The sequence below is a fragment of the Chinchilla lanigera genome, unplaced genomic scaffold (genome assembly GCF_000276665.1).
Source record: "Chinchilla lanigera isolate Chin_1 unplaced genomic scaffold, ChiLan1.0 scaffold00147, whole genome shotgun sequence".
NCBI classification, from domain to species: Eukaryota; Metazoa; Chordata; class Mammalia; order Rodentia; family Chinchillidae; genus Chinchilla; species Chinchilla lanigera.
The window spans coordinates 852,441-866,254 of NW_004955548.1; the positions used below are offsets into that span (position 1 = coordinate 852,441).

General features: G+C 35.0%; 1 long non-coding RNA gene across 1 annotated transcript in view; it reads right to left on the minus strand.

Moving 5' to 3' along the window:
* Window positions 1-306: 306 nt before the first annotated feature.
* The window catches only part of LOC106147377, a 55,510-nt gene continuing 42,002 nt past the window's right edge, over window positions 307-13,814 (minus strand). Inside the window, exon 5 of the long non-coding RNA XR_001232249.1 lies at window positions 307-482. This is a non-coding gene — a long non-coding RNA (uncharacterized LOC106147377). The remainder of the gene's footprint in view (window positions 483-13,814) is intronic.

Sequence of the window (13,814 nt, forward strand, 5' to 3'; positions counted from 1 at the left end):
ATTGAGAGTGGGAAGTTGCTTTCTGTCTGGCTTTGTCCCCAGTCTTTTGGTGTAAGGTGGGGTAAGGTTATTACTCTAGAGCTTCCCAATATTTTTATACAAGGAAGAACAACTGATTACACAGATGTGACATCCTTACTACAGTAGTAAAATTAGCAATAATGACAGCATCAAGCACAATTTAGAAATTGACAAACTGTAGTAACTATTTTGTACTTTAGAACAATATCCATAGTTGTATAACTGAACCAATCATAAATTAGAAGTTTGTATGCAAAGTGTTTCCCCTTGTTATAGTGGATTTACCCTGGGTTCCTCTGGAAGACCAGGCTGCCATGTCCAAGGCACTTCTCATGCTGGCTGCCCATCCTGTCGTGTAGGGCAATGTGCCAGGCACCTGGGTTCTTCCAGACAGAGGCTCCTGTGATGGCAGAGGGGTGGTGGGCGAGGTGTCTTGCCTTCCTTGTGGCTCACCTAGGCTCCTGCAATGGCAGAGGGAGGGTGAGTGGGATCTCTTCCCTTTCTTGAGGCTCACCAAGGCTCTCTTGGTAACTCCCCCAATGGCAGAGGGGGTCTTGCTATTTTGTCAGGGGGTTGTTATTATATTATACAGTGCGTAGTTAACAAAAACATAAAATATCAATAAAGTATTAAATTCTTAATATATATTGTGTCTTTAGGATAGAGATCAACATTTTCACATCAGCTGTGTACTTCCTTACAAAACCTAAAAGACAACATCACAAATAAATCCCCATATGAACTACAATGAAAATACCAATAGAACTGTACAACAGAAATAATCTTTGCTTCAACTGTCACACCCAAGGCAGTCTTCACACTTGACAACTGAATGTTCCATGCTCATATCTCATACTGACAGCACAAGGGCTGAGTTTTCCTTTCCTATGTGGCAGGCTTGTCACCTCTCTTCCTGTTTTTTCAGGAGCTTCCTACTATATATTTTGAAATGCACTTAGCAGGGAACTAAGATATCATTAAAATAAAATAGTAAATATGTAATGAGTACTTAGAATAGACATCAACATTTTCTCATCAGCTATTTACTTACTTACAAAACCTAAAAGATTACATGAAAAATAAAAACCTATATAAACTACAGTGTAAACACAAACAAAAGTCTACCACAGAAACAATCTTTGTTTCAACTGTCACACCCAAGGCAGTTTTCACACATGACAATTTCATGTTCCATATACAAGTATTGCTTACACCAATAGCACATATGTTTTGTTTTCCTGTCATTTTTTATAGGGCACAGCTGACATCTTCTTTGTTTTCCTGTTGTCATAGTAGATCTTTGTGATGCTTCACCTACCTGCTTACCTGTCAGCTCACCAGTGTGCTCCACAATTTTTTATGTAGTTCCCTGGGCTGAAACATTGTGTTTTTCCTCTGCTGTAAATGATCTCTTATGTGTTCCAGTCTCAATCCTTTTGGAAAATTTCTCCATGATATTTCGCACTTATTATTTTCTTTGTAAACTATCAAACTATTTATACCACACGTTTAGGATTGAGTAAAATGCAAGCATTGGCCAATGCTTTGTGTTTCAAGTGACATATTTGCTGCATAACTCATCAGCAACATCTATTCCACCTTTGTTTTGCTGTAGAACATTTCCACCCCAGGCTTCTATTTGTCAAAGTTTCTCTATCAGTATTACCCCATCATGATAAAATCTTGACATAAGCAATACCAGTTTGTGTTTCTTTGCCATATATGAGGCCAGTGTAATTCTTTCTGAAATCCAAAGATTGTACTGTATAATTTTCTGTTTTGAAATTATAACACTACATTTGGAATCTATGCTTTGTTCCTGTGTACAGTTCCTGTGCTGGTCATCTTGTACTCTGTTAGCAAATCTAACATCAACTGGAAATTGGCAAACCAATTGTTGAATGTCACATTCTGATTACTTTAGGAGATGGGAGCAACAAGTCTGTTCAAAACATCATTCAGTTTATTACTATACAAATAAGAAAGTGATGGTTGAGTTCCAGGACAAATGTCAAAACTGAAAGAATAACAAGTCCTCACATCTACAAGGGCATACATTTTTATGCCATATGTTAACCTATTGCTTTTCCTTAAGTCTTTTACATTCCTGCCATTACCATGAGAAATCACTGCTTATTATGACAGACCCATGAATGTTTTCAGTTCAGCTAGTGAGGTGTCATAATAAATACATTTTTAAAATGGCTACTGGTGCACACAGAACATTTTACTTGCATTTCAGCCTTGGTGTATTATACAGCATTTTGTAGCATTTTGTCTGTTACAATTTCAAACATTGAATGGCAGTGCTGGCGTTCTGTCCAATACGTTTTCATACCTGCCAAGACTCTCACTATATATTTGGACTTAGTTCTAACATTGGATCATTTTATTTGGTTGTGTGGCCATTTTGGAACATTTCAACTTGTCAAATAGGTACTCACATTGCTATTTTCTTTGTCATCTGAATAAAGGATGCAACTTGCATTCCCTGTGTTGGTGTCAGTTAATTCTTGCTCCATTTCACTGTTAGAGAAGCTTCAGCTCAAATGGCCAATGTCAAATTCATCATCGTCATCATCATCATCATCCACTCATACCACTCTTTTGTAATGAAAGCAATTATTTCACAATAATGGATCATCTTCATTATCCATACATTAGTAATCCGATGATTCACTTTTAACCTACTCTAAAACTTTCAAATATGATTTTTCATGTGCCACTGTATTGAATTGAGGTACTTCTACCAAAAATATCAAGTGAAAACATTTTTAACAAATCATGGGAGTAATGTGTATCTATTGGACCCTCTGTGATGGTTGGTAAACATACATAAAACCAGTTAGATGGAGCATAACATGGATAAAAATGCCACTTTGTCACTTTTGTACATGTGCACACAACTTGCTGTTCATCATATGAAGTGGGTAAATACATAAATTGCTTCCTTTTTCCCTCAGAGAAAGATACTGAGATGTACATCCAGCTACTCGTAAGCTAAGAAATTTATAGCAGAAAATTAAGGGATGGGTCTGCTGGACCCAGTATTATGCTCCTGCACAGGTGGGGTCTAGTCCAAAATAATTCTGTCATAGGATTCCACTTTCATGAATAGAGGAATGCAGATTTTACAGAGTGGGTTGGATCTCTCAGGAGTGAATTAATTTTCATAATAGTAAGTTGATATGAAGGCAACCCATGTGCTTATCCCCTTCTGTACTCAGTGATTTCCCTTTTTGTTTCCCTACCATGTTGTGCTGCAGCCAAGGGGTCCCCACTAGGATGCCAGCATCATGCTGTTCAGATTCTCTAGCCACTGGAATTCTGAGCCAAACTTTATTTCATAAATTACCTACCCTCAGCTACCTTGTTATAGCAACACAAAACAAACAAAGATAGACCCCAATGGTTATATGTGTATTTGTGTTATGTACATTATGACTATACATATATACTTTAAATATTACTTTATAAATACATCATTAGACATATGCATTTAAAAAGTCCAACACAGAAATTTTGAAAGAGTGAAAAAAATAAATGTATTGATGTTCAATATTTTCTTTCTTCACCCTTATGAACTGTTTTGTGAACTGATCTAAATAACTGTCCTTCTTATTAGAGTCTCACCTTCAGGTGAAACAGACACATTTGTCTTTTTCTCATAGATGCTATTTTCTAATAGTTTAATAATGTCTGAGAGTTCCTCAAATCTACTTGCAAAGACCTTTTAATTTCTAGACTTAGAAATGTCATTCTGTAGGCAAGATCTCGTAATTGCTGAAGATACAACATATTTGCAGAATGTTGAATTTCTGGGGGTAAGCAAAATATGTGCTTACCCCCAGAAACTCCTAACTGAAAATTATATATTAAAAAAAGTCTGTTACACTACAAAATTTTTCAAAGAAAACATGATAGCAAATATTCACATCCTTGGATTAAACAATGAATTTTTAGATATGATACCAAAAGCAAGCCAGGGATATAGCTCAGTGGCACAAGTGCCTGCCTGGGAAGTACAAGATACTGAGTTTGATTCCCATTAGAAAAAAAAAAAAAAAAAAAAAAAAAGCAAGAGCAGTAAGAGTAAAAAGAGAAATTTAATTTCATCAAAATGAAAAGGTTTTGTGCTTGAAAGGACACTATTAATAATGTAAAAAGACAACTCACAGAAAGGGACTAAGTATTTGTAAATTATGTATCTACTAAGGGACGTATATCTAGAACATTAAAAATATTTTCTTAAAGTTCAAAAATAAAAAGAAAACCCAATTAAAACATGAGTCCAGGTTCTGAATAGACTTCTCTTCAAAGACATACAAATGACCAATAAATCTATAAAAAGGTGCTCAGTGTGATTAATCAGCAGAGAAATGTGAATTAAAACCACAAAAATATATTCCCTCACACCTAATGCGATGGCTTTAATAAAACTGTAAGAAAATACCAAGTGTTGGTGAAGGTAAGGAGAAAACATGGAGTGTTACCTTGACATACTGCACATGGGAATTTTAAGTGGTGCACTTAATTTGGAAAACAGCCTAGAAGTTCCTTAAAAATTTAAGCATAAAGTTACCATATGACCCAGCAATTCTACTTCCAATTGTAACTCAGAGAAGTGGAAACATATGCTCCACATAAAGCTTCTAGAATTATTCACAGTATTCAAAAAAGTGACAAAAAACCGAAGTTAATCAACCAATGAATGGCTAACAAATTCCAGATATATCACTACCATAAAAAGGAATAAACTAGGGGCTGGGGATTTAGCTCAGCGGCAAAAGCGCCTGCCTGGCAAGCGCAAGGTCGTGAGTTCGGTTCCCGGTACCAGAGAAAAACCAAAAAAAACCAAAAAGGAATAAACTGCTGATGCTTTCTATAACATGTATGAGCCTTCAAATATTATGCTAAGTGAAAGAAGCCAGTTAGAAAAACCTACATCTTATATGTGATGGTTAAACTTGATTATGTCAACTTAATTGCCACCCAGGAGATTGATAGAGCATACTTCTGGATGCGCCTTGGTGGGTCATGGAGGCATGACCTTGGGTAGTATGTCTGCTCCCTCAACTCTTCCTCATAGGTGCTGCTCTCCTTCTCTGCTTCCTAGTTACTATGAACTAAGCATCTTTGCTCCACCATGCCTTTCCACTATGATGTTCCTGCCTTGGAGCCAGCTGATTATGTACCAAATCCCCTGAAACCATGAACTAAATTAAACCTCTTTTGCTTTAAGTTGAGGATATCAGGTATTGTGTCCTAGCAAAAGGAAAGTCGAATAATATATGATTAATTTGTATGAAATGCTCACAATAGCCACTACATTAATTAGTCTGCTGCCATTAATATCACTCTCCCAGAAGGTCTCTGGACATGAACAAAAGCAGACAAATTTTTGGCCCAAACATAACATGGATGGCCTGGAGTTCATCTGCCAAAGGAGCCCTTCTTCCCAACAGAAACCTCCTGAGCCTCAGCTTTACCAGCTGCATTTGTGTCAGCACTCTAGTCTTCTAGAGTGAGTTCTAAATCACATAGTCAGGTAGTGTCATACCAACAAACCCACTCCTCTGGTGCCAAAATATGTCTTAGTTACTTTCTCATTGCTGGGACACACATTGACAAACACACACAAGTTAAAGGAAGAAGGGTTTATTTTCGTTCAGAGTCTGTAGCAGTTTTTGCCCATCACCAACTTGCTAGAAGGCCGGGTAGCATGGCAGACAGCATAGGAGAAGAGAGGTAATTCATGGTGTGGAAGGCAGGAAGCAAAAAGTCTTTGTTCTTCTTTCTCTTTTTATTGCATCCAGGCTGCAAGCTTATTGTTTGGTGCCACTCACACCCACAGTGGGTCTCCCTTCTTCAGTAAGTCTATCACCCACACCCAGAAATAATGCTAAACCAATCAGTGGACTAATCCAGTATTACACGGCCATGATGTAGTGTCACATACCCATGTTTCAGTAGCACACACTCCTGATTTTGTCATCTCACAAAGCTGCACCTATGAGTGAATGAGGCTTGAGAGGAACATATAGATATAAGCCACAACATTTCCTGTCACTATACTCTAATGTTATTAATTTCCTCAATAGGATCTCCTGTCTCACTTTTCTCTCCTCCTCATATCTGATTGATTAGGCTCTGAAGTTTTCTTTTTTTTTTTCATTTTCTGGTTCCCCATCACCTCTACCTTTACTAGTGTAATTATTAAGTTTTATGAGTCTCTAGATAGCTACTTAACTGTTCAATTGTCAGTAGAGGTAAAGTTTTTCCATTAGATATTTACAATAGGTCAATGTTTAACTTGTCTTCAGGTTCATGCTATAATTATAGATTTTTATAGTTAAGGATAGTACATTATTAATCTTTAGGGTTTGTCAACACTCAGTTTATATATGATTTTATAAGTGATGCTGATTTTACTGCTATAGCTAAAGTGACATACCTAGTGCTATCAATTGCTTTTCTTGGGATGACAATATCTGGATTGCCTTGGTGACATTAAGAATATTTTGGAAATTACTAGACAACTGGGTACTGGACCAAATACACTACAACTTCCCATCCCAAGTAAATGGTGATGAGTGTACGCTTGGACAGAAACAAACTCCAATAGTTAGTCACAGTAAGAGTATACCACCAAAAAGGAGATATTAACAAAAGAGATCTCCATACTAGAAACAAAGCTTTCCACTACAATCAATTCATAAACCTCAACACAAAAACAGATGAACAATCAAGCAAACAAAAACATGAGAAGAGAAGCCAATGAAATGCCTCTAAAAACTCCCAACTCCTTCAACACTAATCCAAGCGGAATCAGTGGGGTAGAAGCCAAAACCACACATGCAAATTATTAGAAATGATATCAGGGAAGATAACAAAATAGATCAATAAAGCATTTGGAAAGTTCCTGAAAGATATAAATAACAAGATATTGAGTGAAATAAATAAAATGATCAGTGAGTCTACATAATATAGTAGTATGAATGTAGCAGTTAAACTAAACTATGCAATGCATAAATGTCCAGCACAGAAAAGAATTTTTGTCCATACAAATGACCCAAATAGAGATTCAGGAAATTTAAAATTCTCTTCAAATTATGAGCAGCAAAAGTGACCAATGTGAGGTCAGAGTGTTAGAACTAGAAGACAGGGCTGTTGTTGGTGAACAGTTAATGAGAAACCTTAAGAACAATAAGAGAATATGAAAAAAAATGGATCCAACAACTGCTAGATGATGCAAAGACTAATCTAAGAGTAATAGGAATTAATGTAAAAGCAGAAGACAGCAAAAATTACATAAAAACTTATTTATTGAAATAATGGTTAAAAAAAAACCTTTCCAAATAAGGGAAAATAATTTAACGTACAGCTGTGTGAGGCTTATAGAACCACAAATAATCACAACCAGAAAAGAAACTCCCCAAAACATATCACAGCCAAAATCCCAGAAGTCCAACACAAGAACAGAATCTTAAAAGTGGTTAGAAAATGTCAATGCATCACTCATACAGATTAACCTTTTAAAATTACAGAAGACTTCTCAACACGAACCTTAAAGGCAAGAATACTTTGGAATGAAATGTTACAAGCCCTAAAACAATTGCCAACCCAGGCTGATATATACTATTAAATCTATCTTGCAAAATTGATGGAGAAACATGATTCTTTCATAATAAATAGAACTAACAAAATTCATGAGCACAAACCCAACACTCAAAAAAATTCCCAAGGACATTCTAGAAAAAGACAATAAAGTCTACAAAAAAAAGAGGGCTAACTGAATAAATATACCAAGTTGCACAAGGAGTCAAATAGAAAGGGAAGAAGGGAAATCAGCAACAGGAAAACAAAGCAATGAGAGGAATAAATCAACAGCTATTAGTAATAACTTTAAATAGAAATGCTTTCAATTCTTCAATGAAAAATACACAAACTGGCAGAATGGAACAAGTAACAAAATCTAATGGTATGTTGTATAGAAGAAACACATTAAATCCACAAACAAACATAGGCAAAAAGTCAAAGGATACAAAAGAATATACCATGCAATGGGAGCTCCCAAAAAAGCAAATATACCCACCCTATATTCAGATGAAGTAGACTTCAAGCCAAAACTGATCAAAAGAGGCAAGGAAGGTTACTACATATTGGCTAAGGGAGCAATCCAACAGGAAGAAATAATAATTATTAACATATATACACTAAACAACAGTGCACTGCACCTTCATACGCTACTATCACAAAAAAAATCAACAAAGAAATATCAGAGTTGAAAAAAACTTTCAACAATTAGACTTAATAGATACCTATAAAACTGTCCTCAACAACAGAATACATAGTCTTCTCAGTAGCACAAGTAGTTTTCTCCAAAGGAGACCGCATACTAGCTAGTAAAGCAAGCTTAAGTAAATATAAAGGAATTGAAATTATACCATGCATATTATAAGATCATAGCACAATTAAACTAGAAATCAATGACAAAACATAGACACAATGCAAATACAGGGAAAGCAAACATTACACTCTTAAATGAACAATGGTTCACAAAAGAATTCAAGGAAGAAATAAATGGTTTCTAGAACTAAATCATACACCCAGTACAACATACCTAAACTTATGGAACACAATGAAAGAAGTTCTAAAAAGGAAGTTCATAGCTGTGAATGACCACATCACAAAAACAGAGTGATAGCAAATAAATATATTAATGATGCACTTCAACATCCTAGAGAAAGGAGAACAATCCATATCCAAAGCTAGTACAAGAAAGCAAATTATAAAGATTAGAGCAGATATCAATAAACTAGAGATAAAAATATACTGAATCAATGAATCAAAATGTTCTTTCTGCTAAAGAATAAGCAAAATAGGACACCCATTAGCCAATCTAACCAAAAAGAGAGAAAAGACCTAAATCAATGCAATCTGAAATGAAAAAGGTTAAATCACAACAGTCAATGTTGACATAAAAAAACTTTATTACCAACTACTTCTCAAACCTGTATGTCAATAATTCCTAATTCTACAAATACTTCAGGGAAGATCTATCATGAGTACTCAAGCTTTTTAATGAAATTCACAAAGAAAGAGTACTCCCAATGAAATTTCTGGAAGCTAGCATTATTCTGATTGCAAAACAAGACAAATATCCAAACACAAAAAGAACTGTAGACAGATCATTCCCATGAATATAGACACAAAAACTTTTAATAAGATACTGGCAAATAACGCAAGAAATGATCAAAACGATCATGCATCATGACAAAGTAGGTTTTATCCCAGGAATGCAAGAATGAGTCAACATACACTAATCAGTAAATGTGATATATTACATACACAGAAACAAGAACAAAAAAATCATATGATCATTTCAATAGATGTGGAAAAGGCCTTTGATAAAAGCTAACATCTATTCTTGATAAAAATACTGAAAAAAATAGATATAGAAGGACTTTATCTCAATCTCATATAAGTCATTTGTGGCCAACTTAGTGCCAACAACATATTAAATGGGGAAAAATTGAATGTTTTCCCTCTAAAATCAGAAACAAACAGGAATGTCTACTCTTACTTCTTTTGAGCATAGTACTCAAAACACTGGCAAGAGCAATTAGTCATGCAAAAGAAATAAAAATGATGTACATAGGAAAATAAGTCAAATTATCATTATTTGCAAATGACATGATTCCATATATACAAGACCCTCCAAAATCTACCAAAAGACACTTAAGATTAATAATTGAATTCTGTAATGTAGCAGGATACAAAATCAACTTACAAAAATTGACTGGAATTCCTGTACATCTTTCACAATGAATCCATTGTGAAAGAAATTAGGAAAACAATACCACTGACAAAAGCACCAAGCAAAATTATACACTTAAAAATTAACCTAAAGAAGTAAATGACATCTGCAACAAAACTACAGTACTCTAAAAAAGGAAACTGAAGAAGACATCAGAAAATAGAAAGATTACATCTATTTATGGACAGACAGAACTAATATATTGAGTCAAAATGGCCATACCTCCAAAACTCCTATACAGATTTAATGCAGTAAAATTCAACAGCATTCTTTACAGTACTAGAGATTTTAAAAATCATACGGAATAAGAAGAGACCTAGCATAGCATAAAGAACCCTGAGTAACAAGAGAAAAGTGGGAGGTATCAAAATCCCAGATTTGAAGTTATATAACAAAGCTCTAGCGATAAAAACAGCTTGGCACAGGCATGAAGACAGATACTAGGATCAATGGAACAGAATAGAGGATGCAGAATCAACTGCAAGCACATGAAACTATTTGATCAAGGTACCAAAGATATATACTGGAGGAAAAATAGCTTCTTTAATAAATGGTATTGGGAAAACTAGCTATCTGCATGCAGAAGATTGAATCTGAACCCATATCTCTCATCATGTACTAAACTAAAATCCAAATGGGTGAAAGAACTAAATGTCAAAATAGAAACACTTCACCTGCTGGAAGATAAAATAGATAAAACTCTTGAAGTCATAGTCATAGGCAAAGACATTCTGAACAGAACCCCAGTTACACAAGATATAGTACAAAGAATAAATGGAATTATAATAAATTAAAAGGCTTCTGCACAGCAAAAGAAACCATTCAATGGAGTGAAAAGGATATTTCAAAATGTGAATTTTTTGCCAGCTACTCCTCAGACAGAGAACAATATAAAGAATATATAATGAACTAAAAAAATTAAAGCCCCCCCACACCCTGGTAAAAGACTCAATAAAGACAGGCAATTAAAATGAATAGTCACTTCACAAGAGAGGAAGTCCAAATGGTCAATAAATATATGAAGTGCTCAACATTGCTGTCCATTAAAGAAATGAAAATTAAAACAACATTGAGATTCCATTTCATCCCAGAAAGAATGGGCACATCAAGAAATCAAATAATAACAAATGCTGGCAAGGCTGTGGTGAGAAAGGAACCCTTCCATATTGTTTGTGGAAATGTAAACTAGTACAATCACTATACAAATCATTATGGAGATTCTTTCAAAAACTAAAACTAGAAATTTCATTAGACCCAGCTATTTCTTTCTTACAAATCTTCCTAAAAAATTAGAAGACATTATATTACAGTGATACAGGCATATCCATACTTATAACATCACAGTTCATAAAGGTGATAATACCTAATCTTAGAAGCAGCCTATATGTACATCAAGAGATGAATGGTTAAAGAAAATGGTTAAATAAAATGGAGTACTACTCTGCCATAAAGAAAGATAAACTTGAGTTACTTGTCAAAAATAGATGCACTTAGAAACCATAATAGTAAGTGAGATAAACAGACACAATCTTAAATATCACATGGTTTGCCTTATATGAGAAGCCCAAATTATAAATAAAGTGCAAAGTACAAGATAAATAATAAGAAGTAGGAAGATACATCTGTCTCAAATGGGAAGGAGATCAAAAGATGGAGGGAGGGATAGGTAGGTCAGGGAAAGGGGATATTAAAAGGAAGTAAAATGTGTTATATACATGTACCAACTCCATATAAAGAATGTGTTACAGCTTCTGTCTAGATGTCCACCTAAAGTTATATGTGGTTATAGCTGGGGATTTTCTGAGGTGGCTGGATCTAGAGTGCATGATGCTGGAATTATGAATGTGATACTGGAAATGATTCATGGTGTAATGCTAGGATTAAGAGTGCCCCACCTTGAGTGTGAGTGCTATCCACCCTACAGGTAGGTAGCCTGGGAGAATATAAGGGAAGGAAAGAAGGCTATTGTAGTTGCTTGTCTTTTGATGCTTCACTACTCTGCTGCCTTCTGCCTGCCATGAACTCTTCTCCTCTGCCATGCCACCTCTCTTGGAGCCAGCCAATATAAACTGAAAACTCTATACAAGCTATGAGCTACAATAATCTTTTCCGCCTTAAACTTTGGTTGTCAAGTATTTTGTCTCAGCAACAAGAAAAGTAACTAAGACAAAATGTAGACATTATGTAACTGCAAACATGTAGTAATACAAAATTTTACAAAGACTTGCAACAACTTGAGGTCCATTTTTGAACTAAATCAATTGAATCTCTCAGAACCAGAAGATTTGTGGCATATTAAATTTGTTCTATTCTCATCCTTTCTTCTCAATTTTGAGGTAGTCTTAAAAACCAACAGCCAACAATCACAGTGAAAAGTAGCAATCTCACAATCAATAGAAGGGCAGAATTGAATTGGAACCTTTTCAAAGCCGCATATTCAAAGAACTGTCATTATGTGACTTTTTTGGCATATTCCTGAACACTCCCACCTACAAAGCTTCTCTTTAATCCACCTGACTCAGAGCTTGCTCAGAGAAGAACAGTCTTTTCCTGGGGACACATGTGTAAAACCATCAGTAGTTATTATTTAACACTTCAGCTGCTTGTGATGGTGATAACAATTGGAGAAAAGAAGAAATTTACCTTAAAAAGGAAAAATGAGGAGATACCCATACATAGCATTGATTATTTCAACAGACATACAAAGAACAACTGACAAAAATATGACACCATTTCATTAATACAAACACAAAACAAACTATGAAGAAAATGAAAACTTGTCGACCTCATCAAGGGCATCTACAAAAACACCACAGATAGCATTACATTTAATGGCAAAACCTGGAAGCCTTCCACCTAGATCAGGAACAAGACAAGGAAGTTCAGTTTTATTGCTTCTATTTAATACTACATTTGAGGTTCTAGAAAGGCCCATTGGGCACAAAAATTAGAAAAAAGAATCTATATTGGAAAGGAAGAAGTAAAACCATGTCTATTTACAGATGACACGTTCTTCAATAAAGAAAATTCTAAAGGATCCATTTAAAAAATTTTTAAAGATTGTAAAGGACTCCAACAGACATTTTTCAAAGACATAAAAGTGGTCAACAAGTGTATAAGAAGGTGCTCAACATCATTAATCATCAGGGGAATTAAAATCAGGCCTACTATGAAATATGACCTTATACTCATGAAAATGGTTATTATAAAAAGACACGGATAAATATTGGCAAGTGTGTGCAGAAATGGGAATCTTTTCAGGGTCTTAGTGGAATGTAGATTTATGCAACCATTATGGAAAACAGTATGGAGATTCCTAAAGATATGAAAACTGAATTAACATATAGCCTAACAATCCTACTTTTGTATATATACTGAAGAAAGATGAAATCATCACCTTATAAAAATATGCACTCCCATGTTCACTGCAGCAATGTTCATAATAGATAAACAATGGAGACAACTAAAGTGTTCATCAAAGTACTTCCTCAGAATACAAGACATGGGCATAAAAATTACCCAAACAACAACAGCACAAACCTTTCTTTTCAGTGAACTAAGAGAAACTATTAGTATACTATCTTATATTTTTTCCCTTTTCCCTTCCTTCCTTTCATCTTTCCCCCACCCTAGTTCCTCTTTCCTTTTGAACAGTTTCTTCCCATTTCACAATATCTAATGCACATTTTGGTTTTTATTAACACTTTCAGTTTCTCACACCAGGGAGACAATGCAGTGTATACATGTGAGTCTGATTTATTTCACTTCTGAATATGGTCTAAGTTGCATCCACTTACCTATGAAAGTCTCAAGCTTATCCTTTTAGTATTGACTAGTACTCTGTTGTATGAAAAGACCACATCTGTTTTAGCCATTCCTGGGTCGATGGGGATTTGGGTTGTTTCCAAGAATTTGCTATTACAAATTATGCTGCTATAAAGATGAGTGCACATGTATCATTGTGGCATGACGT